Here is a 26,649-nt window from a genome sequence, read left to right as displayed (position 1 = left end):
AAATAAACAAGACTTGGAAGTGGTCTTTTAGTTTCCATTTGTAGAACTTATTAATTGTATTAGTTTTACCATACTGGGTCAGCAATATTTCCTAGCTACATTCTAGTTTGACAGGGTTGTCTAAAAGGTGTTGGTACGCCTTATTAATTCAGGCTGAGAAAGTTATTTGTGTAATATATACTATCAAAGTCCAAAAGTATAAAAATAAGGCAGTCTCTAAACCTTATCTAATAACAGCAAAGCTATCTCTGTCACTTCTTCAAATATGCATATTCTAAGACTCAAAGATTTGCAAACAGTTAAAATCATGGAACTTTTGACCGGGAAAATAGTTTCAATTCATTAGCAACAAAGTAGGAAAGTCAAGTGAAAAACATGTTTAGCATACATGATCTATAGCACCACAAACAAAGAATATATTTTTCTTTCTAAATCATGATCTAATAAGTCTGGCATAGACTTATTAGAAATTGGCTGAGAGGTTTGAAACACTTGTTCTGCTGTTTTAGGATTCATTTTAATTGTCTAGAATTTCAAGTAATTGGGACAAGGGTTAATATTATTTTTCACTTGACTTATCTAAATAATTATCCCAATTTTCCAGTTCATCTTCTGCATATCAATATAACCTTCAGCTGTTTCTTTAAAGAGTTATTTGACATAGTGTGAATTAGCTCTGCCTTTTGAAATAGAATGTGCTTACATTTGGATTTTCACAATAGTAAATGAAGTAAAGCTTTAGGAATTAGGAAGTTAATAGAAGTTTGATAAGTGTAATTAGCCAAACTAAGTCACTGACAAATTTCCACTTTATTTTATTACAAATTAATGGTGTTGGCTTTAGCAATTTAGCATTATACATCATGCTTTCTTGCAAATATTTTTTTCCCCTTGGTTACTTCTAGAGATCCCTATTCAAATTAAAATATACTGGTAGATGTAACGATCAATGCTTTTATCCATCCATTTAGGTTTTTTTTTTTGTTTTTAATTTTAAGGCACACACTTTGCATTTGAATGATTCTTTAGAATTTCCAAGTGGTTTCATATTCAGTAACTGTTCTAATGTTATAATTTACTTTTGTTTTGGTGGAACAGATATTAATAGTGAGTATTTTTCAGTCAGAATTGCTTTCTCACTTCTAAACATAATACTAATTGTGTTAGAGTGTCTACTTTTTCTCAATCTTTATTCTTTCACTGATATAGAATTACATATTCAGTATCTTTGCAATTTAACACTGGCATGTCTCTGACTGCAGTTACTGAGTATATTTCCCTGTCTTATTCATGTTGCATTTGATGGTAGAATGTTATACCATGTGACACAAATAGAAACTTTAAATGTGCTTGGGCAATTTGCTTGGTCTCTTTGTGTGCTTCCACCATCTCTATAAGAAGAACATCTCTTGCTGCAAGTCCTATGATGAGACATGTAGGGCAGAACCTCACCAGGCTTGGCCTGGAGCCAATTTTATCCCTTCTACTGATCAAGGAACAAGAAAAGAAAATGTTGTTGCTGGGGTGCGATTTGCCCTCTTTCCTTAACTGCTTCTTCTAAGTGTAGAAATCTCCCTCCAGGTGAGGCTTAGTACCACAAAAGAAAACAGGAAAGAAATTTCTGTCATTTAGGGACCATGTGTTATAAACACTAGCTCCTTGCCTGTTCATTGTGCAGCACTGTACATGTTCCATCCCCATAGAATCATGAACCTCATACAATGAGAGAAATTTGCAGTATAAAGAACAGATCATAATAAATAAATAAATGAGAAAACTGGGACTTCTGCTTCTGATAAAATGAAGTAAACACACTTGTCCTCTTTCTCACATTAAATACAAATAAAAACTCTGGATATCATATATAAAATGAACATAATGAGACTCTAAAAGGTAGGAAAAGGGAGAATGGCTAGGGATATTAAGACCAAAGAATGGCATGGGTGTTAATTCCTGTTTGTTTTTGTTGTTGTTTGTTTATCTTTCCTTGTATTTTCCAGACTTGGAGCTGAAGAAGCTAACACCGAAAAATACCAATACATGCAGCCAAGGCTCCTCTAAAAGCTTTAGTTTATAGCCAAAGGTTCAAGAAAAGGGTGGCCTATTAAGACAGAAAACTTTGACAAAACAGCTTTACTCTAGCAAAACACACAGAAAAATAAAAACAAGCAAACAAACAAAAATGGTGTTCTCACCACCGCCCCCCAAGCATAATAGCAAATTCCCAGCGGGAGCTTAGATTTCTAGCATCCTCGTGCTGTAATGAACCTTCTCAGCTCTTGCACTGGAATGGTAGGAGAGAAAGCCTAGTAGGAAGCCAGCTTTTCCATCCTAGCCAGGAAATAACAAGGCCACCCTTGTGGTGTCAGTGGGATTACATGAAGAGCTTGGGTTTTCAAACCAACCTGTCATTAAGGAGGTGACCCTTTCTTCACCCCACTGAGAGTGTCAGAAAGACCAGCCAAAGAGTCATAAATTTTACCTCAATTTTACAGCAGTTATGAGGCTACATTCTCCCAAGTATCCATGGGATTTATTAATGATATACTCCTAAACCTTCTGGCCAGAGACAGTGTATCTGTCATTGAAGGCCTGATAGGGAACTAGAACTCCCACCTACACGAAGTCATGAAAACAACCACTCCCTGTTGGGTGTCAACATAGGCTGAGTGGGAACTATGGACTTTCAAACCTCCTCACAGTAATGAGGCAGCCAGTGCCTTTTATTTGTAAGAACAGTATTAGAGAGAAACAGTGAAAACAGAAATGTTAAAGTCCAGAGCCTCATTACCTCATACCTAAAATGTTAAAGTTTTAATAAGTGTATTAGTCTCTTTTCATGCTGCTATAAAGATACTACTTAAAACTGAGTAATTTAAAAACAAAAGAGGTTTCATTGACTCACAGTTCCACATGGTTGTAGAGGCCTCAGGAAACTTACAATTATGACAAAAGGCAAAGGTGAAGCAAGGCATGTCTTACATTGCTGCAGGAGGGAGTGCATGCATGGGAGTCTGCCACTTTTAAAACCATCAGATTTTGTGGGAACTCCCTCAGTGTCATTAGAACAGCATGAGGGAACCTCCCCCATGATTCAATCACCTCCCACCAGGTCCCTCCCTCAATACGTGGGGATTACAATTCAAGATGAGATTTTGGCTAGAACACAGAGCCAAACCTTATCAAGAAGCAATCACTTGTCCTAAAAGGAATCATAAAGATCTCAAACTGTTTAGAACAATGCAAGAAAAAAATTCTCAAACTGAATGAAAGAAGACAGTCAATAGTGGCCAACACCAGGATAATAATGATGTCAGCATTATCTGACCAAGATATTTTAAGGCAGCCATCATAAAAATGCCATGAAAACCAATGACAAAAATGTTTGAAATGAGTGAAAAAATAATCTCAGGAAAGCAATAGTTTCAACAAAATGCAATAACGGAATAAAAAAATAAGTAGCCCGGCGCAGTGGCTCAAGCCTGTAATCCCAGCACTTTGGGAGGCCGAGACGGGCGGATCACGAGGTAAGGAGATCGAGACTATCCTGGCTAACACAGTGAAACGCCGTCTCTACTAAAAAATACAAAAAAACTAGCCAGGCGAGGTGGTGGGCGCCTGTAGTCCCAGCTACTCGAGAGGCTGAGGCAGGAGAATGGCATAAACCAGGGAGGTGGAGCTTGCAGTGAGCTGAGATCTGGCCACTGCACTCCAGCCCGGGGGAAAGAGCAAGACTCTGTCTCAAAAAAAAAAAAAGTAAGTAAAACCTGAGTGTGGAGACCCAATACCAGAATGGAAGAAATAGAGAAAAACAAATAAATAAAGAGGTGAATTTGAAAATACAACAATAGAAATCACATAATCCGAGCAAAAGAGAGAAAATAGAGGTAAAAAAAAAGTAAACGGAGCCTCAGAGATCATAGAACTATAGCGAACGTTTTCATATTTGTGGCATTCTTATACCAGAAGACTATCAAGAGGATACAGCTAAACAAATTATTCAAAAGACTAGTGTATGAAAAGTTTCTGATATGGTTTGACTCTGTGTCACGGCTCAAATCTCATGTCAAATTGTAATCCCTAATGTTGGTGGTGAGGCCTGGTGAAAGGTGATTGGATCATAGAAGCAGTTTTTCATGGATGGTTTAGCACCATCCCATTGGTGCTGTTCTTGTGATAGTGAGTGAGTTATTGTGAAATCTGCTTATTTAAAAAGTGTGCAGCAACTTCCCTTGCTCTCTCTTGCTCCTACTCTGGCCATGTAATGTGCCTGCTTCTCCTTCACCATCCACTGTGATTGTAAGTTTCCTGAGGTCTACCCAGAAGTTGAGCAGAGGCTGGTGCCATGCTTGCTGTACAACCTGCAAAACTTTGAGCCAATTAATTGTCTTTCCTTTATAAATTACCCAGCCTCAGATGTCTTTATAGCAATGTAAGAAAAACTAATACAGTTTCCTAGTTTGGCAAAACATTTAAACCTACAGAGTCAGGAAGCAGAGCAAACAACAACCAGGATAAACTCAAAAAATTCTACACCAAGACACAGCATAGTCAAACTTCTGAAGACTAAATACAAACAAAATCACTCTGGGAAACAATGAGGAGAAATGACACCTTAAGGGGAGTATAGTTCAAGTGACAGTGGATTTCTCATTAAAACCCATGAAGGACAGAGGAAGCAGCAAAACATTTTTCAAGTGCCAACCAAGAATCCTATGTCAGACAAAAATATCCCTTAGGATGAAGAGACAATCAAGACATTTTCAGAAAAATTTAAACCAAGAGAAATTTTCCCCAGCAAATCTATGCTAAAAATGCCTAAAAATTTTCTAGACAGAAAGATAATAAGTAAAGTTAGAATATGAGAAAGGAAAAAAAAAATGGTAAAAAAATTTATAGGTAAATACAATAGACTTCCTTTCTCTTTTTGAGTTATCTAAATTTGTTTAATTATTGAAACAAAAATAATATTCATTGATGTGATTAAAATATAACCTAGAGACAATATTTAAATAAATATATATAAATAAGGAGGATAGGCCGGGCGCGGTGGCTCAAGCCTGTAATCCCAGCACTTTGGGAGGCCGAGACGGGCGGATCACGAGGTCAGGAGATCGAGACCTTCCTGGCTGACAGGGTGAAACCCCGTCTCTACTAAAAAAAATACAAAAAACTAGCCAGGCAAGATAGCGGGCGCCTGTAGTCCCAGCTACTTGAGAGGCCGAGGCAGGAGAATGGCGTGAACCCGGGAAGGCGGAGCTTGCAGTGAGCTGAGATCTGGCCACTGCACCCCAGCCTGGGCGACAGAGCGAGACTTCGTCTCAAAAAAAAAAAAAAAAAAAAAAAAGGAGGATAAACTGACACAAAGAGATTAGGGTTTTTATACTTTCTTTGAACTGATAAAGTAACAACATCAGTAGACCGTGTTGTTTTGTCTGTCTATCTATCTATCTATCTATCTATCTATCTATCTATCCCTCATACCTATAGCAACCACTATAAAAGTTATAGAAAGTTCCAAAGAGAAACTGTACTAGACACTTGTTAAAAATGATAAACAAGGCTTTATTCAAAACTATGGCAATAAAGTAGGGAGACTATCACAATAGGAGAGAGATCAAACTTATCTCTGTTGATACAAAAGGCAGGAGAGTCTTTAAGCACTGAGGAGAGGTAGTGGAAAAGTTCTGGAGGATATTAAAGGGAAATTGGCCAATGTGATTAGGCCACCTGAGTTTGCTAATTGGCACTTACAGAATTTAAGCTCCTAACTTCCCATAGACTGGAAGATGATAGGTATGCTATAACTTGATTATTACATTTCAAAAGCATGGCTTCCAGGTCCTTGAAAAAGATACTCCTGGATGGCAAAACTGTCACGGAGCTGGGAGATGATTTACATTTGAAATATGCAGAAAAAATACAATTGCTAGTTTTCTAAGTTAATACTCTGTAAGAAAAGGGATGCCAAGGGTCCATAGTCAGAAAGAAACCTAATTAAATTTTAGACAAGCTGAGAGGAGGATTACGGATGTCCTGGTGAAAAGGATACACTGAAACACACTACACATAAATCAAGATGAAATCCTCAAACATCATTCAAGTTACCCACCACAAGGCAAACAATCCAAACCAAAGAAATTAAAAACAAAGTGGACAAACAGAAGAATGTCAGTACTAAATTGTAACATATCAATAATTAAATTAATTGTAAATTTTCTGAATAGCCAAGACAATTCAAGATAGGTGTTGGCATAGTCATTTGAAAAATATTGACCAATGATATGCAATCTTCAAGAAACTTACTTCAAATATGATATGGGTAGATTGAAAACAAAAAGATGGGAAAAAGTATATTATGTGATCATTTCAAAAGAAAGCAGGGATGGCTACTAATATAAAGTAAAGTAGACTTCAGAGCAAAGAATGTTACTAGAAAGAGATTTTATATAATAATTTAAAAATGGTTAACACAGCAAAAAGGCACATCAATTCCACATATATATGAAACAAGCAACAGAACAGCAAATTATTTGAAGAAAACTCATGATAGAGCTAAAAGGAGAAAAGACAAATCTACTTATAATAAATGAGTTATCTCACTCAAAAACTCATACAACAAGTGAGAAAAGCAAGGAAATAGAAGTGCCCAACAACACCATCAACCAACAGGATCTTACTGATATTTATAGAACACTCCACCCAACAAGAATAGTTTTAAGTTCCTATGGAATATACACTAAGATAAACCATATCCTGAACAGGAAAAAATTCAACAAATATTTTAAAAATTAAAAGTATGCAGATTATGCTATCTGACTACAGTAGAAACTACAGTAGAAATCAGTAATAGAAAGATAAAAAGAAAATCTTCAAACTTTTAGCAACTAAATACTGCTCTTCTGTATACTCCATTGTTCAAAGAGAAAGTCTTAAGAGAAGTAAAGAACACATTGCTCAGAAGGAAAATGAAAATGCAACATATCAAAGTCGCTAGGGTAAGCTAAAGCACTAGGACAATTCATAACACTAAATGTTTATGTTAGAAAAGAAAAAAAGTCGAAAGTCAATCATCTAAGCTATGACATCAAGACTTTTAAAAAAGAACAAAATAACCCAAATAATTAAGCACAAAAATGTGAAGATTAAAGATAAAGAGATTTGATATAGAAAAAATAGATACAATCAGTAAGAAAAGCAAAACTGGCAGAGAGAGAGAGGGAGGTGGAGAAATACAAAATACCAATACACCAATATCAGGAATAAAACCAGTCTTCAAAAGGATAACAAGGGACTGCTACAGAGACATCTGTACACATAGATTTGACAACTAAGATAAAATGAAGCAATTTCTTGAAAAAAAAATTACTACAAATTATTCAACCAGAAATAAATAATTTAAATGGCAGTATAACTACTAAGGCAGTTAAGATAACTTAACAACTCCTCAGAAAGAAACCGCTATACCTCAGTTATTTAACTAGAGAATACTACCAATGATTTAAAGAATTAACATCAATTCTACACAATCTCTTCCAGAATGTGAAAACAGAGAAAACATTGTACAATTTATTTTATGAAACCTGTTTACACTGATACTAAAACCAGATAAATACAGTATAATAAAAGAAAATTGCAGACTAATACTCATTATGAATATAAATATAATAATCCTTAACAAAATATTAGTAAATAAAGTACAGCTATATACAAAAGGGGTGATATATCATGACCATGTAATGTTTATTCCATGGACACAGCCTGGTTTAATATTCAAAAATCATTCAGTGTGATTTACCATATTAACAGTAATGTTTTAAAAAGTAACATCATATCAACCTGTGGGGCGGGGAAGAACTCAGGACAGTTACTCAACATTCATGCATGATAAAAACTCTTAGGAAAATAGAAATAGAGGTAAACTTTCTCAATTTGAAAAAGAGCATTCTTAAAAAATAAAATAAAAACTACTAGCATGATATTTTCTCCCTTATGGTCAGAAATAAGACAAAGAACACATGCCCTCACAGCTCTTACTCAACTTTGTTCTGGGAATTCTAGGCTGTGCAATAAGCTAAGCAAAAGAAATAAAGATATACAGAGCATAAAGGAATGAATAAGACTCCCTCTATATACAAATAACACAAGTGGCTACAAAGAAAATCTCAAGAAATCTTAACTAAACAAAACAACCTCCTAGAAATAATGAGTCCCAATAACAAGGTCACTATGCAACAAGATCGACATAGAGATATTGATTTTGTATCTATATACCAGCAATGAATGTATTTACACAATAATTTAAAAAACATGTATCATTTATAATTACTCAGAAAACATGCTTAGGTATTTCTAATACTAACAAAAGGTAAATCTAAGAAAACAAATTGGACTTTTTTGCTAAAGTCTACAAAATAGTGTTAGAAGTAGTGAAATAAAATCTAAATATAAAGAGGGACATACGTGCTATATATTTGGGTTGGAAGATGGAACATAATAACGATGCCGAGCTTCCCAAATTAATCCCCAGGTTTAACATAATTTCTGTCAAGCAATGAATGTTAAACATTAAATATGAATATATAGTATAAAGATATTATACAATTATGTGTAATAAATATAAATATATATTATATAACATGTATACATTTACATATGTTTTTAATAGATCTTTTGTTATACCAAGTAAAGTTTATATAATTGTCACCAGGTTTCATCTCTCTAGATTTTGTTAATGTCTAGGTTTTGTTAATGTCTAATTACTTGCTAATTTTCAGTTACATTACACATTTGTTATTTTAATTATATTTAATTAAATTAATTATGGGGATATGAAGACAGGTCTTCTAATTGTAGGTTGATAAAATGAATATGCACAGCCATAATTAAATGTCTATTTTTAAAGAATACAGAAAGATGTGAGATTAATCAGAATTTTCTTTGTTTATTTCACATATGATATTAAAATACATTAAAAATTAATAGAGGTCCAATATATTTTCTGTTTGTACTAATTCATTTTCAGGTTTTCATCCACTGTTTTAGGGTATTCACTCTATCTCTTAAATTGCAAGATATTTGAAAAAATTTAATCGTTTTTTGTTAAACAAATATCTGATGAATATTTCTGTCCTCAAACCTTAATTTCCTGACTTTTCTAATCAGAGTGAGAGATTATTATTTTAATAGTCACACAAACTGTTTCCACTAACAGTAATTCATTACTCAGAATATGTGAATTTCTCTGTTTTGATTCCATCGTTAATATAAAATATGTTGCTTGTTATTACAATGATAATTAAAATCACTCAATGCATTAACACAAACATATTAACTGTTAAATAAATAATAATTTATGTTATAATTAATATAATTATAATTGTTAACTACTTTTCCTCCACATTGTTATAAAGGAACAAGGTCATAAATATAAATATAAATAACAATGAAGTATATCATGATTATTCCTAAAACATTTATTAAATGGCAATTGTTAATTGTTGTTTTTTTCCTCTTTCAATTTCCTTTTGGCATTTATTTCATTTTCTCTTTTGAAGTTCCCCCTTCAGACTTTTCCCTTCTTTTGCTATTTTTAAAAGCATATTGCTATAGTTTAGATGTTTCTCTTCACTAAACCTCAGGTTGAAATTTGATCCCCAGTGTTGGAAATGAGTGCTTAATGAGAGGTGTTTGGATCAGGGAGGGGATCTCCATGAATAGATTAATGCCCTCCTTGGGGTAAAGGGTAAGTGAGTACTCAATCATTAGTTCCAATGAGAGCTGATTGTTAAGAAGAACCTGGTACTTCCTCTCCATCTCTCTTGCTTCTTCTCTCATTATGTGATCTCTGCGTACGCCAGCCCTGCTTCACCTTCTGCCATGAGTGAACACAGCCTGAAGCCCTCCCCGAGGAGGGCTTCATAGCTGGTGCCATGTTTCTTTTATAGCCTGCAGAACTGTGAGCCAAATAAACCTCTATTATTTATAAATTACTCAGCCTCAGGTATTTCTTTATAGCATTATTAAATGGACTAAGACACATATTTTCCTTAAAATATGTTTACTACCTTTTTATTTTCTGTACCATCCTCTGAATTGCTCATTTAAACAGAGATAGAAAATATACTACTAATAAAATAATTAGCTTAAAAGTAAATATAAATATTGTAATTTAATATACGTTCATGTTCATTGTTGTTGACTTCAAAATAATAATTGTGCATTTTCCATTTTCTGTCTCTTATAATCCAAGGTAAATTCTGCTTCTTGAATCTATCACATTATTTTTTCTGCATGTAGAAAATGAGCAGAAAATGAATAGAATGCTTCTTTCTTTTTTTTTTAATAAATGGAAAATATTTTTAGATTTTAACTTGGAAAAATTTACTCAGAAGTATTAGAATGTAAGAAACAAAAGTATCCATGTGTTGTTCAATTATATATGTATACTTATACATATATAGATATATATTTCATTTGTATATATTCAACTATATGTTTTTGAATTTTACATTCATAAGCATATATTCATAAACATATACAATTTATAAATATGAAAAATATTAAAATTTAAAACCTTTGCTTGTTTAACATAAATCCAAACATTTTAGTGTAAAATAGCAAACAAACAAGAATTTATTTTATTTTCTCTATTAGACCACATTAGAGTAAAAGTTTGCAAAACAAATAAACTCAGGAAAACATATGCTCAATAAACTCCCGAAAAGTGGAAACCAGATGGAATGAGTGGTGGTAGATGACACAGGTGAAGAAAATGTCGTAAGGTGCTTTAAGTAGCTGTCTCACCTTGCAAAACTTTCTTTGAGAAAACAGCTCAGGTTAGAAATTGATAATATCAGGAATTATGGAAGACATGCAACTAAAATAAAGTGCACTAATAGGCCCCTCCAAATGAAACAGTGATTGCATACACATACACATACACACACACATACACACACACACACACACACACACACTTATGGCATACTCACAAAGTAGACCATTATTCCCTCCCACTACCTTAGTGCTGCTTGGAAAAAAAAAAAAAATCAGAGTTTTTGTTATTATTGTTGTTTGTTTGTTTTTCCCAAAGTAATTAAACAATCTGTCTTGGTAGCCTAGGAAACACTAAGGAAAATTTGAAAGTTGATATACTAAAGCAAAATCTTCTATTTTATGCAATAGTTTGATTCAAGAGAATGATGGTTGGTACTTTCTATGTCTCTCCTAAAATGAAATCTGGCAATAGATCTGCTGTACTGTGAAGTTATATACACACTTCCTTGTTGTCACATCAGATATTTGAGAAATTAAAGAAAGAGAACAAGGCATAAAAAATGAAAAAAAAACTAATGAAAATGGATAATTCAAGGGATAAATATATAAAAATAAAATAAAAAACAACAGCAAAATATTAACATTCCAATAAAGAGTCCCAGAAATATTCGAGAAGCTATTATATCCATAATATGAATCTGCTGAGTTTGGACTAAGAGAGAGAGAAGATAAGGAGGAGAGGAAGGGTTAAAAACTGACTGTTGGGTACTATTCTCAGTACCTGGCTGACAAGGTCATTTGTAACCCAAACCTCAGTGTCATGCAATATACCCCGGTAACAAACTAACACATTTATATCCCTATATCTCATATAAAAGTTGAAAATAATAGTAAAATCCAAAACATATAAACACAAATTACATTTATGGGTCACAATTCTGCACAATAGAAAACTATGTACCAAGATTCCTGTCCCAGTAGGCTTTAATTCCCTACTTAAAATTTCCAGGAAACCAAAGGCATAAAAGTACTGGCTTTTTTAGACACCCAGAGATGTGAGCATGTTCCCATATAGCCCTGCCAATTGCATCCTGACCCACAGCATCCCCTGCTATTTCAGTTCTAAAAAAGATTTATGTCAAAATTTAAAAATATGTATAATCATCTCTAAAAATGGTCTCAGCTCCCAAATTTGAAGGTGACAATATTATTCTTTTGATTTATTTCCCTTTTTTGATGCTAAATTTTTCAAATTTTATTTATTTATTTATTTATTTATTTATTTATTTATTTATTTATTATTTATTTTTAGACAGGATCTCACCCTGTCGCCCAGACTGGAGTGCAGTGACACCATCACAGCTCACTGCAGCCTCAATCTCCCTGGTTTCAGGTGATCCTCCCACCTCAGCCTCCTGAGTAGCTGAGACTACAGGTGTGTGCCACCACGCCCAGGTACCTTTTGTATTTTTTTGTAAAGACTGGGTTTCACCATGTTGCCTAGGCTGGTCTCAAACTCCTGGGCTCAAACATCTGCCTGCTTTGGCCTACTAAAGTTCTAGAATTATAAGCATGAACCACTACACCCAGCAATTTTTATTTTTATTTGTTGAATAATATAATTGGTTATATGTATAAGATACAATGAGATGTTTCAATATGTATCTACTTGGTGGAATGACTGAATCAAGTTAATTAGTATATTTGTCACCTCACATACATATGAGTTTTTGTGGTAAGAATATTTAAAATTTAATCTTTAAGCAATTTTGAAATATACCATCCATTTTTAATTATTGTCAGCATTCTGTGCAAAAGATCACTATAACTCAAATCATAAGACATTGCCTTACTTTGTGGATAAAAATAACGGTCAAAAAATATGTTTACATATACAAACACACACACACATACACATATCCATACTTGTATATTTATAATACAATCAGCATGAATTTAATGCAGATTCCAATCAGAAATGACTTAAACATTCTTATAATGTGTTATGCTGCCACAATTATAAAAATAGTATTTGCTCTCCCTCAAGTAATACAAAAATCTTGCATTCATATGTTAGACTGCCTACTGTTCTCCTTTGCCCAAGAGGTACATAACACAAGCAAGCCAATTGTAGAACAGTATCCCTCTAGATACAGTAATAGCTGCAAACATTTATGAATTTGACACAAGGCAAATTTAGCTAGATAAAGCAGTCTTTTATGGCAGCTTTTCCAGTTGAAAGGAGACACTCTTTTCCCTTGAATTGCGAGTTAAGAGGATGAGTACATAGGGATGACTATACTTAAGTATAATTCATGAAGAACTAGAGAAAACAAGGCAAATAACCCATAAACAGAAAAGGGAAATAGAGAATTGGAAAAAAACAGATTCAGATTCTAATCGTATCATTCAACACAGATGACGCTGGAACCTGCTTTAGGTATGTTTGTTTGTTTATAATTTATTCTAGAGACTAGAACTGAGTCATAGCGCTGCTTCAAGGTACACGGTGAAGTCTAAAGTAGGCAGGGATGCCTCTGGGGGTATATTTTGGAGGAGCAGAAGCAGCTCCTCGTCTGGAGTAAGTGCAGCATCATGGACTCTGGGTTAATCCATCAGTTGAGGTCAGTGTTGATAAAGTCTGGGGAAATCCTCAGTGTTGAAAGCTGCAGGTGTCTGCAGTGATGAGGGCCATTATGATCCCCTTTTTTTCTTTTTCCTACACAGGAAAAGGCTACACCGAGGGGATCCGTCCTGGTGCCAAGCTGTACCCAAATAGGGGAATAAAGTTTCACAGGTAAAAAGTTTCTTACATTTTTATATGAGGGCATCTTTAGTTTTAGTTTTCATGCCGTGCAAACTTCCTGCATTGTTTTTCTTTTTGCGTGTGGGAGGGCTGTGAGCATTGGGAATTCCTCTTCTGAACATTCCTTATATTATTCTTTAAGAAGTTTCCTATAGATAGTATATAGTTAACGGTTTTGTTAAATGTGCATATATGTGATTATTGATATAACTTGACTTCTACCATTTTGATATTTATTTGTGGTATGGTATTCTATTATTTGTTCCCTAAGTTGCAATTCTTTCCTTCTTTTGTATATTTTGTATGTATCTTAAATCTTCTCTCTAGGGGGAGCACACTTTCAACATAATTATTATAATGGTGGTTTAGGGAGATATAAACATCTCTAAGATTTTATAATCTTTTAGTTTTAATATTTTCTGACTGCTAACAAAATGTGGAAGTGTTTCAATCATTACATCCCCTTGCCCCATTTCATATACTATAATCACAAAATACACTAATATTCTTTGAAAACTACCAATAATATGCAATATATTGTGTGATTATAATATATGTAATGAAGCAAATGTTTCCTATCTGCCCTTTGTAATTGATGTTTTAAACAATCAAAGTTCAATGTTACTGTTTTTTTCTTTATCTTTATTATGCTCTTGAGCCTATCCTTTATATATTTAATTCAAACATTTTTTATTTCTAAAATTTCCATTATTTTTATTGTTTCATTTTCTCTACTGAGAACTTACATCTTTTCATTTATTTCAACTATAGTTACCATGACCTCATGGAAAATAGTTATAATATCTACTTTAATGTCTTAACCTTATAAACCCAATATCTAGGTCATTTTGGATTGGTATCTGTTGTTTATCTTTTTTTTTTTTTTTTTGAGGATTAATGTCATTTCCTTCAGTGTTTGGATATTGACTAAATTTGGCTTTTACCATCAAAGTTTTGAATATTAAATTGTAGATTTGGCTACAAACTTAAAGATCATAGACTATTAAAATACTCTAAAGCAGAGGTCAGCAAGCTTTTTACGTACAGAACTGGATAGTAAATCTTTAAGACTTTCCACACCCTATGGTCCTGTTGTGACAAACTGACTCTGCCATTTTAGTGCAAAGACAGCCACAAATGATCTATTAATGAATATATGTGCTGTATACAATAAAATTTCATTTACATAAAAACTGGCAGTAAGATGGACTTGGCCCACGAGCTTTAGTTTGCCAAGACTTTGCCCTTAATAATGTGGATCTATTTGTTTTAGTAGATATTTACCCTAGGTTGGTCAAGACTACAAATTCTGTCCTGGGTCTGTGATCTGTATTCCCAACATCAGTGCAGTTGTCAAATGGATTTTTGCTCTGCTTTCTTTGGGTCTCCTTTATGTACTGCTTTAGCTATTAGTCTGAATCCTGGGTGGTCGCTTAATCTCAGCTCAGCCTTTAGATATTTCTTTGTGTCTTCTCAATACATGCCCACAAGGTTGGCAATTTTTGTGTCAGTTTATACTGAAGTTCAGTTTTCTACAAATTTGCTGCTCTACTTTTGGTCTGTCATGTTTATATGGGGCACAGAGGTAACACCTGAACTTGTACAGTTTCATATACTCATGAGAGGTAGGATATTTCAATCTCCAGCTCTCTTCTCTCTAGGATTTCCTCTATACTTTCTGGCTGAAGATTTTTCCTGGTTTTGTTTTTTTTGTTTTTTGTTTTTTGTTTTGTTTTGTTTTGTCCTATAACAGGCTTTTCATTTTAAGCTTTAGCTGTCTGGGCCAATACCCTGTGGCAAGATGCTCTGACTAGAGTCTATGAGTAGGTTAAATCTGCAAGAGAAAAGATTATGTGTTGCTTTACCAGGTTTTAGCTTGCTTCCAAAATCCATCTTTTAGTTTACTTTTTAGAGACCTTGTGAATTATCCTGTTGGGCTCATGTAATTGCAAGTGTCCTTAAAAGACGAAAGAAGGAGGCAGAAGCCAACACTTGGAGAGATATTTGAAGATGGTCCACCGCTGGCTTTGAAGATGGTGAAAGTAGATATGCACCAAGGTCTTCAGAGGCTGGAAAAGGTCAGAAAATAGATTCTCTCCTAGAGCCCTCAAAAGGGACACCTCTGTCTGACACCTTTACTAGGCTCACCAGGATAGATTTTGGAATTCTGACCTCCAGAAGTGAAAGAGAATACATTTGTATTGTTTTGAAATGATTAAATGTAGGATAATTTGTTACAACATTATAGGAAACTGATATAATGACTTATCTATGACTACCAGAAATTGAAATATGATACATAATTTCTAAATAATTCTAAGAAAAAATAAATACAAAACAAACACAAAACAAATGAAATTAAAATCACAAAAGAGAATGATTAAAATACCTGTTAATATTTATTTGTTTGTCTGCAGAGGATACACATAAAACATAATCTCACAGGTTAGTTAAAAAGAAAGAATTTTGAAACTCTATGCTAGGCAAACTATAAACCAAAAGGAAATTAGATATGGCAAACATTGTTAATGTTTACTTCCAACTTTCATATCCAAATCACTTTCTCACCAAGATGGCTTAATGGGACAATGCCAGATGATGACACATAAGTATAATTAGTGTCCTGGGAACAGTTTATTTTTCTGACAGAGGCATCTGTCAGTTTTCCTCCCCATTCTTTTCTGCTGCAATATAGATGGCGTAGCAGAAACTTCAATATTCATTCTGTGTCTGATTCAGAACACTAGATGATATTAACAACTATCGCCCTCTCATTATTAAGCTACTGAATTAGAATAAAAAATGTCTGCCTGCTGATTTTTTTTGTATGAGAAAAATAAAATTCTATGTTTTTAAGTCCCTACCATACGTTTTTCTATTCCTTGAAGCTAAACGCATTATTGATTTAATAGGAGGGTGGTAATTTTACTATCATTCAAGTGAAAGTTAAAGTGAGACATAGCATAGTAGATAAAGATAACTATGGCTTTGGAAAAAATAGAGTAACACCAACATACTATAAAAATACTGTAGTGATGTACCTAAAATATTTTTTGAGATGCACACACACTCACATACACACGCATATATATATATACACATACATACACACCCATATGTATGAACATTTCAGGAATTCAAGGATAACGCAATGTCAAAGAGATGTACTGAAGTAGATTTTGAAATTCTAAAATGTATTTCCCAAGTGGACTAATATACTGATGTAATGTGCCATATTTATAAATTATAGAAAAAATGATATTATCATTTTTACCTGCATGTACATAAAGAAATGCTATATTTCAAAACACAAATGTAACTTAAAAACTCTTCAAAACTCTTGCAGTAGGCTGAAATGTCCTTGATCATGTAATTGCTATATACCATAAAACTACATTAAATATCATATTTAACGATCAAACATTTTACTTAAGATCAAGAAGATAGATGCTTGCTATTAATTATAATAGATACCAGTTTTTAATTATAATATACTGTCAGTAGCACAAAAATCAAGCAGGCATGTATCACATTTCAATTTTAGCCTTCATATACGGCCAAAATTTTCTATTAACTTTAATTTGGTTTTAGCCTTTAGAAAACAAATTTGTCGAACGTGTATTTCAACATCACTTATGAATCCCCTACACGGTTGTAAGAATGTACCTATCATTCTATTTTCATGAAAATTCTGAAATTAGTATTTATGCCTTGAAACCCAAGTTGTAGATGGAAAATCAGAAATAAATTGGTTATTTTGAAGGCCTTTGAAATGACTCCCAACATTGACTTCCTTGTATTCACTTGGGCTACAACTAGTCACTTACTTCTAAAAAGTAATATATGGCAGAAACAATGACTCTCTGCTCCAAAATTCGGTTCTAAAGCCGGGGATGTCCATCTTGCTCACACTCTCTCTTGCCTGCTACCAGCTCTGACTCAACCAGCTGCCATGTTGTGAACTTCCCTAAGGAAAGAAACACATGGCCAGAAACTGAGGGTTACCTTTAGCCAGTAGCAAGCAAGGTGCTATGTTCTGAGTGTTTGTGACTCCCCGAGTACCTATGTTGAATTCTCATCACCAAGGTTATTGTATCAAAAGACAGAGGTCTTTGGGAGATGATAAAGTCATAAGGTCTCTGCCTTTCTAAATGGGATTACTGCCCTTACAAAAGAAGTTCCAGAGAGCGGTCTTGCCTCTTTTACCATGTGAGGACCCAATGAGAAGGTGCCACTTATGAATCAGAGTGGGCCCTCTCCAGATACTGAATCTGCTGGCACATTGATCACAGACTTCCCAGAATCCAGAACTAAAAGAAATAAATTTCTGTTGTTTGTCAGCCACCCAGTTTATGGTAGTTTGTTACATCAGTTCCAAAGGACTAAGACACAAGCAATCAAAACCCAGGAAGTGAAAACAATCTGTGAGGAACAGACTCTAACCAATAAGAGTGGGTGTGGAAGTGATTCTTCCCCAGTTGAACGTCCAGGTAACTACAACCTAGGGGACACCTTGATTGCAGCCTGTGAAATACTCTGAAGCAAAGAACCAAGATAAGCAATGCCTTTGCTATAAAACTGAGATGACTTAGCTATAAAACTGAGATTATAAATGTTGTTTTAAGGCACTAATTTTTGACATAATTTGCTATGCAGCAATAGACGACTATGACACTTCTCTCTTTCAGAGCAGAGTATAATGGAACAAGACATCCTGTGTCCTGCTAACATTGTGAGGTGTGAATTGACTCTTAGTCATTATTTTATGGGTAAAAATTGAACATGAAATCCCTTTAGGCAGAACCCTGGCTTACATTATATTTTCTGTGTGTTTTAATTAAAATATTGTTACGACTGTATTGAAACTGTGAAAGACAGTAGTTATAGTGGTATACAATACTGTTTTAGAAGTTTTCTTTTTTATTTTTTTCTAGCAAATTGTCAACATTTTCCAATCACTTAAGGTTGTATAGAGGTTTTTTTCAAAGTTGTGTTTTATGGACCCACCATGTTCTGTAATTATGTGTCACGTATTTATAAAAACTAAATTCATTTAATATTTAAAACATTAATATAGAGACATGTTAAATATTTTGCATTAATAAATAATGTGAAAAAAAGCAAATAGACAAAACCTCATATCCTTTTAATGACATTAATACATATTTTAGGTGGCAGCAAGATATGAAAATAGACTGAGCAGCATGATGATTTAATGAGCACTGGGAATATGTGAAAAGATTACAGTAAACTAATGAAGTGAAAATGATGTGAGTCTGTCTATTTTGCTTATTCTATGTAATATTTTATATGGCAAATAAGAGAAAGATTTATTACTTTGTGAAAGTTTTGACAAAGATATAACAAAAAAGAGAAAGGGGATTTTGAAGAGTTTAGATTCATTTTTAGCACATCATTAAATAAACTGGCAAAAATATGTAGGAACATCTGTACTGATGGTACAAAAGCCAAAATGAGAACACAGGATTCGTTCCAAAATGCAAATTAGGAATCAAGGTATAGTTCCTGGAAAAGGGCTAGGTCATAAGAAAATGCTCACATCTTTCTAAACAGTTTTACAGAGTATCAAATATATGAAACTATGGTTTTATGAATATGAACCTTTCAGTTATTTTTAAATGAATATTGTAAACTACTGAATTTTCCAAATCCATTAGTTTATTCAAATCAAGTGATGTGCACAATATCAGGGACACAAAGTATTGTCTTTTTCAAAAATGATTAAGAAATTCAATTTTTCAAATAGTTATCAAATATAACATAAGATGATAGAATACAAATTATGTTTTTCTTAAATAAAATCAATAAGCTTAATATGAAAATATTTGATATCAATGTTAAATATATATTGATATATTTTTGACTTTAAAATAACAGTGATAAAATTAGGCTTAAGAGTCAGACATTGAAAAGTAATGGATTTATATTTTTTGATGATATTTTAGATATAAAATGAAGATTTCTATAACTCTAGATAGCATTTTAATATAATTTTGTATCTTTGTACAATAATTAATATATTCAAGAGTATATAAAATTCAGGAAGCAGGAAAATGAAATATACAGATATGCATTCTCACTAACTCATTCTTTTGACTTTACCTAGATGTAAAAACTATTTTTAATTTAATGTTTATTATTTCATTTTTTTTGGGAATAACATTTCCATACAATTATGTTTTCATGAAAACTATTATTTGTACTTGTTTCTGAATGTTATAGAAATGATACGACATTTTATTTTATTCTCAACATCATATTTTCAAGATTCATTTCGTTGGTAAGAGTAGTTTTGTTCCATTCATTTTTATTACATTTTTGTTGTATTTTATATGTATAATATAATTTTTGATTTTCTTATTAATGTATCTACAGAATGTTTTCAATTTTTGTATTATAATGTTTTTATGAATAGCTTTCTGCCCTGTCACCTGATGTATATATGTGTGTATGAGTGTATGTATGTATATATAACATATATAATACATATATGTATCATTATGTAACTAAGATTGAAATTGCGTGGTCATAGGTTGTATACATGATCAGTTTTATCAAACAAGTTCAAATTATTTCCCAAGGTGGTTGTACCAATTACACTTGCATTAGTTGTGCTTGAGGATGCTATTTTTCCACCTCTTTACCTGTACTTTGGTTGAGGCCTATCTAGTGGTTGTAAAAAATGTCATCTTATTGTAGCTTCATTTCCATTTACCAGATTATTAAGAAAGTATAGCATATCTTCATAGGTTTATTCGTCATTTGAATTTCCTCTTCTATGAAGTGCTTGTTTATGTCTATTGCCCATTGTGTAGCTTATCTTTAATACACATTTTAAAACAATTATAAAATCTTATCAAAACAATTTGTCACCCCCTTAAAGCTGAACACTTTTAAATTGAGAAAAGCTATAACCTTGAAAAATTGTTTTTTCAAAATATTTTTCTTTTAGCTTAATTGAAAATAAGTTTATTCACATAGTGAGGTGAGATTTCAAGGCAAAAAACACAGCATTTCTCACTTATATTTTTGAGGAATAATATTTTATATATTGTGTCACAAAAACAAAATATAACATATGAAAACATTTTAAAAATTATAAAGTTATAGTAAAATGTAAGTCTTGTTATTGTTAATTTATCAAACTTGAACTTATAGATAATTGCCTGTGGACAATTGTGCCTTGAAAGCAAAATGTACACTATTGTATTGCCAGCAGAAGGCTCACAATTAGGAAGCATCTATTAAATCCATTTCCAAGTCAGCTCCTGCAGTACTGGCAGTTTACTTCCACAGTGGTAGAAGTGTCTTATACTGCAGGCAACATTTGGTTGCCTTGAAAAGAATTGTACCCTGGAGTCAGCATCTGTTTCAGGGGCTTGGTGCAAAACTTCGAGTATAATCCTAGATAGAATATTCAATCAAAATAGTTCTGAGACTCCTATTATTGAGAAACATCATTATAATGTACACTAAGTAAGCATTTATAATGCCGTCATGAAGTCTCATGGGTAAATGTCTAGAAAACAATCCTTATTGCAGCAATGTTTACCCAGGATTTTGTCTCTTTCGGATGTGATTTGCAGCCCCAAATACACTTTAAATCGGTGATTTAGTCTCTAGAAGAACCCAGGTAATAATTGAGTTAGGTCATTAGTGAGATGTTATCAGTGATTCACACCTCATGTGCATAGCGTGCTTTGGAGAACTCCTCATTGTAATGCTGGGAATCTTGCCCTCCAAACACAACTATGCAAGATCATTGTGATTCAGAGTACTGACCTGCTTTGGCATAAAGTATATTAGTGTAGTAGAAATCATCTATATTTACAAAATATATCAATTCTCCTCTGGAAATTACCTCTTTCATATTTCCTCAATAATAAATTTATCATTGTGAAGCCACTGTCTTCTTGGGAGGCATAGCTATTTAATGTGACGTTAAGAATTTACCCTCAAGACAGCTACATTGAGAATGTGATGAGAGAAAAAATATTAAGCTTTTCCAATGCAGAAAGCCTTATTTGAAAGAAACCTTGCATCCATGGAACACAGGGAACACAGCCCTGTAGGTGGTTTTATGTCACTGTAATAAAGAAATTTGAGACTCGGAGATATGGACAGATGATAAGGATGGTGTCATTATTGCTTGGAAAGAAGTTATTTCCTAATTTCTTTTTTCCACTCACCTGATAAACAATATAGTATGCTTTTTCTTTCTCTGATTGTAGGTGCATTTCAGTTGCCATCAGTGTTCTTGCAGTAAAAATTAGTATTATATGGTGATATACGTAACTATGTAACAGTAAATTACATTTAAGTCCTAATTTTTAATGTTAATTAAATAAAATCACCCTTACAGTTAGATATTCATATCACCATTTCAGAGATACTTAGAGGTCTTTTTGAAGGGAAAGTGTAAGATTTTTCATGTCATTTTTAATGCTATCAAAAATTAGATTAATTATAAACTATTTTAGTTGTAGCTAAAAACTAGCTATACTGTGCCAAAGAATAGGGGATTTAAGTTGCTGTTGTCACTTGCATTATCCATCAAATTGAGAAAGAATAACAGAGAGGAAAACATAATATTTGCTTGGGAATTTAACTGTAAATTGAGAATTTCTATGGCAAAAAGGAGTGACTCTGGGGAGAAATTGGTAATGGTTACACAATTTCTTTTAGGGAGTGATGAAAATGTTCAAAAACTGATTATGTGATGGGTGTAGAATTCTGTGAATGTACTAAAACCCACAAAATTTTACACTTTAAAAGAACAAAATTGAATGGTATGTAAGTTATCTTTTTCTCTTTCCAACAGTGGAAACAATAGTGGCACCAACTTAGGAAAAAAAAAGCAAAAAGCGGCCGGGCACAGTGGCCCACGCCTGTAATCCCAATTTAGGAGGCTGAGGCAGGCAGATCACGAGGTCAGGAGATTGAGACCACCATCCTGGCTAACATGCTAACATGTGTGGTGGCGGGCACTTGTAGTCCCAACTACTTGGGAGGCTGAGGCAGGAGAATGGGCGTGAACCCAGGAGGCAGTGAGCTGAGATCGCCTCACTACATTCCAGCCTAGGCCACAGAGCGAGACTCTATCTCAAAAAAAAAAAAACAGCAACTTCTCTTTAACATAATAATTTCTTTCTTGATATTATACAATCTGGAGAAAAAGAAATACTGTCATAAAAGTTAATAATATCTAGTAAAAAATACAGCCTCATGAGAAGAAATATTATTTGCAAATATTAGAATACTTTTACATAAATGCATACTTTAACCCTTTAAATGATACAAAATGCTTAGATCATAATGATTTAAAAATATTTCTAAATAAATAATCTAAGCATTTTGTATCATTTAAAGGGTTAAAGTATGAATTTATGTAAAAGTATTCTATAAGAAAATCATTCAAATTCCAAGTGCTAAATTAATTGCCCAAAGACATAACACTTTCACATAACAGAATATAGAATAAAAAGAAGGGAAATTACTGCTATAATTAATGCTTTATTAAGGCCATTAATATGAATTATTATATTTTTCTGAAAAAGCAAGCAGTGTGGTAAATTTTGGAATAAAATAGAATTAAACAGCTTTAATTGATTTATAAACTTTCCGTCACATATGCATTAATATAAAATGACTTCAAATATTATACAATCTCCCATTTTACCTTGAGGGATATTTTCAAAAAAGTAAATTTTTGTCAAATTAAATGTATTACATTTAGAGTTGTAGATTATATCATGAAGGACCTATTTATAATATCTGAAATATGTGTTTGGATATATAACATCAAATCAACATTTATTTGGGGTATTGTTCTAAAAATCATAAAATATATACAATTTTTTAAGTAAATAATTTCTATGTAATACATCATTATAAAAGGAATTATAAATAAAGGCAGTATATTATAATTCTGTATGAAAAAAAGTGTACTTTAGGACAAAGAAAAACTGAATCTGACTGAGTCTTGTCATGTACGTCCATGTGAAGAGACCACCAAACAGGCTTTGTGTGAGCAATAAAGCTTTTCAATCACCTGGGTGCAGGCAGGCTGAGTCCGAAAAGAGAGTCAGCGAAGGGAGATAAGGGTGGGGCCGTTTTATAGGACCTGGGTAGGTAAAGGAAAATTACAGTCAAAGGGGGTTTGTTCTCTGGTGAGCAGGAGTGGGAGTCACAAGGTGCTCAGTGGGGGAGCTTTTTGAGCCAGAATGAGCCAGGAAAAGGACTTTCACAAGGTAATGTCATCACTTAAGGCAAGGACCGGCCATTTTCACTTATTTTGCGGTGGAATGTCATCAGTTAAGACGGGGCAGGGCATTTGCACTTCTTTTGTGATTCTTCAGTTACTTCAGGCCATCGGGGCGTATACATGCAAGTCACAGGGACTCAGAGGCCTGACAAGTCTTACACACATTTCTAATCTACTCTATTCTTGAGGGGCCTATTCATTCTGAAAGAATCAACTTGCCTGTATATACCTCTGTACATTGATCACACTATACTCCCAGTGAAGGGTATTCATCCACCCTATATCCATCTGTCAAGTTTCTACTTAAGACTGAATCAATATTCTTCAAAAACTCAAGTACTCTTGGCTGGCTTATGCAATGAAAAAATACCACTAATATTCTAGCTAATACTGAAGGGTGGTGTGATGAATTCACATAGTCACTGAGAGCAGGGAAACTAGGAAAATGGTTTAATGTTTCACTGAAGCTCCACCTCAAGGATTGTGACATTACTAGAAGATTACATACATGACCAGAGATGCAAGATCAAGAATGACGGGAAAAATAATGAAGGAAGGTGGTCTTTAATGTGCAGACGTTCTGAATGAATGGGGCTAAAATGTGTAAGGGATCTAAAAATAGCATGTCAAAGTGTAACAGATTGTCCTTCTATTGCCCACAGATAACAATTGAAATACTTGTATTATAAGACTACTCTCATTTCTTTCAAATGATTTGCCTACTACATTCAGCCTATCTTCTGTTTTATTCCATTTTCTCATATTGCTTTCCACATTTTCTGGAGATACTAACGCTTCTAAGACATGATCTTAAGCCATTGATGAATTATATATGTACACATATGCATTTTTTTGACAACTTCTAGGTTGGCTTACTCATTTAATATTTCTACCTTGCCTGTTTTAAAAGATGCATCATCATAACTTTGATTTATTTGCCATTATCTTTTGAGTTTACCTGTAAGAAGGCAGGATATACCTGTGGTGCTAGAAATAGTCAATCAGTCTCCAGAAGTGGGTATGAAGACATGAAAGATCATGCACACTTGCCAAGACCAGCTTGGTCAGGGAGACCCTAACCCAATGGCACTAGAAGAATTAAAGACACACACACAGAAACACAGAGGTGTGAAGTGGGGAATCAAGGGTCTCACAGCCTTCAGAGCTGAGAGCCCCAAACAGAGATATACCCACATATTTATTAACAGCAAACCAGTCATTAGCATTGTTTCTATAGATATTAAATTAATTAAAAGTATCTGTTTGGATGAGCGGAGGCAAGATGGCGCACTTCCGGGTTCTTCATCTCCCCCAACATTTCCCGCGCGCGCGAAAATGCAGCCGACGCCCGGGAAGGTGCAGACCACCTGGGCATGCGCCAGGTGACGTCAATCTGAAGAGACCAAGATTTACCTGGGCGCACCTGCGGAACGCCCCCGGACACGCCCGTGCCCCGCCTATCACCCTCCCACTCCCAGAAAAGCCGCTCCGGACCAGTGCCACGCACGGACTTCCCAGCTTCCCCACTGCGGTCGGGACTGTCGGAACTCCGTCCGAGGGCACCATGGAGAACTCTGTGGGCCTCATTCGCCGGAGGCCAACAGACCTCTCCTTACCCACCTTCTTCCCCTGAAGCTAGGTGACCAAAATAAACTTGCAGTTTTGCTCCTACACTTGCCTAGTCGCTGGTTCTTTTGTGCCCGCTCTGGTGGTCTTAGAAAAACAAGTCAGTTGGTGCCGAAACCCGGGAGGAGACCCCTCCTCGGGGCCCCCAGGGCCTGGGGAGCCTCCTCCTCCTCCTCGCTCCACGCCGCAGACGGACCAGGACCTGAGACCCGCTTCCCTCACTCTCACGGCCTCTCTGGGGTAAGTGCCCTTGTCTCCTCTTTACCTCCCTCGGCCAGAAATCCTGCGCAGGTCCGGGGTCCATTTGGAGCCACCAAGTGGCTCGGGAGCCACCACGTGGCTCGGGAGACCCGTTCAGGACGGAGACGTCCGCCTGAAGGTAATCTCCACTTAGGCTTCAAGAGCCTCTCATCTGTCTCTGCTGGTTCCAAAGGACGCTTTGAAGCCAGGCAGAGATCCATTCCCATGTCCATTGGGTCCATTGTGTCGGTAAAGAGGAAACAAATGGGAAACCCCCAGTCCAAATTTCCAAAGAGCACCCCCTTGGGGTGCCTCCTAGCCAATTTAAAAACCTTACAGCTTGCACAAGACCTTAGGAGGAAGCGGTTAATTTTCCTTTCCACTGTGGCGTGATCGACCTCAGCAATTCCTGCCAGCGGTTAGGCAAGTGGTCTGAAATTACGTACATACAAGGCTTTTGGGCCTTACGCTCTCGTCCCGACCTGTGTAGCCGGTGCTCTTCGGCCCAAGTTATGCTAGCCAAGGACGCCGGCTCACAGGAACCTGAAAAAGAGGAGTCTTCATTCCTTTCTGTTCAGCCGGAGGATCTAGGGTTTCCCTCACTTCCGCCCTATACTTCTCCTCCCTCCGCCCGGACTCCTCCTTCCTCTTCCTTACCTACTAGTAATCCACTCAGTCCCGTGCTTCCTTCGGGGCACCCAACTGGCTGTCTTGAGTCTCCTGTCTCTGCACACACCCGCTCTAAGTGCCCTGCTGATGCCTCCACTCCTGCCCCACACCCTCCTACAGTGTTAGCGCCTTTGCGAGAGGTGGCTGGGGCGGAGCGGGTAGTCAGAGTACATGTCCCTTTTTCAGTGGCCGATCTTTCCAAAATTGAAAAGCGTTTAGGGGATTTCTCAGCTAATCCCACCGT

Source organism: Trachypithecus francoisi, unplaced genomic scaffold (assembly GCF_009764315.1).
Source record: "Trachypithecus francoisi isolate TF-2019V2 unplaced genomic scaffold, Tfra_2.0 Lachesis_group7, whole genome shotgun sequence".
Classification (NCBI taxonomy): Eukaryota; Metazoa; Chordata; class Mammalia; order Primates; family Cercopithecidae; genus Trachypithecus; species Trachypithecus francoisi.
This window is presented reverse-complemented; position numbering follows the sequence as displayed.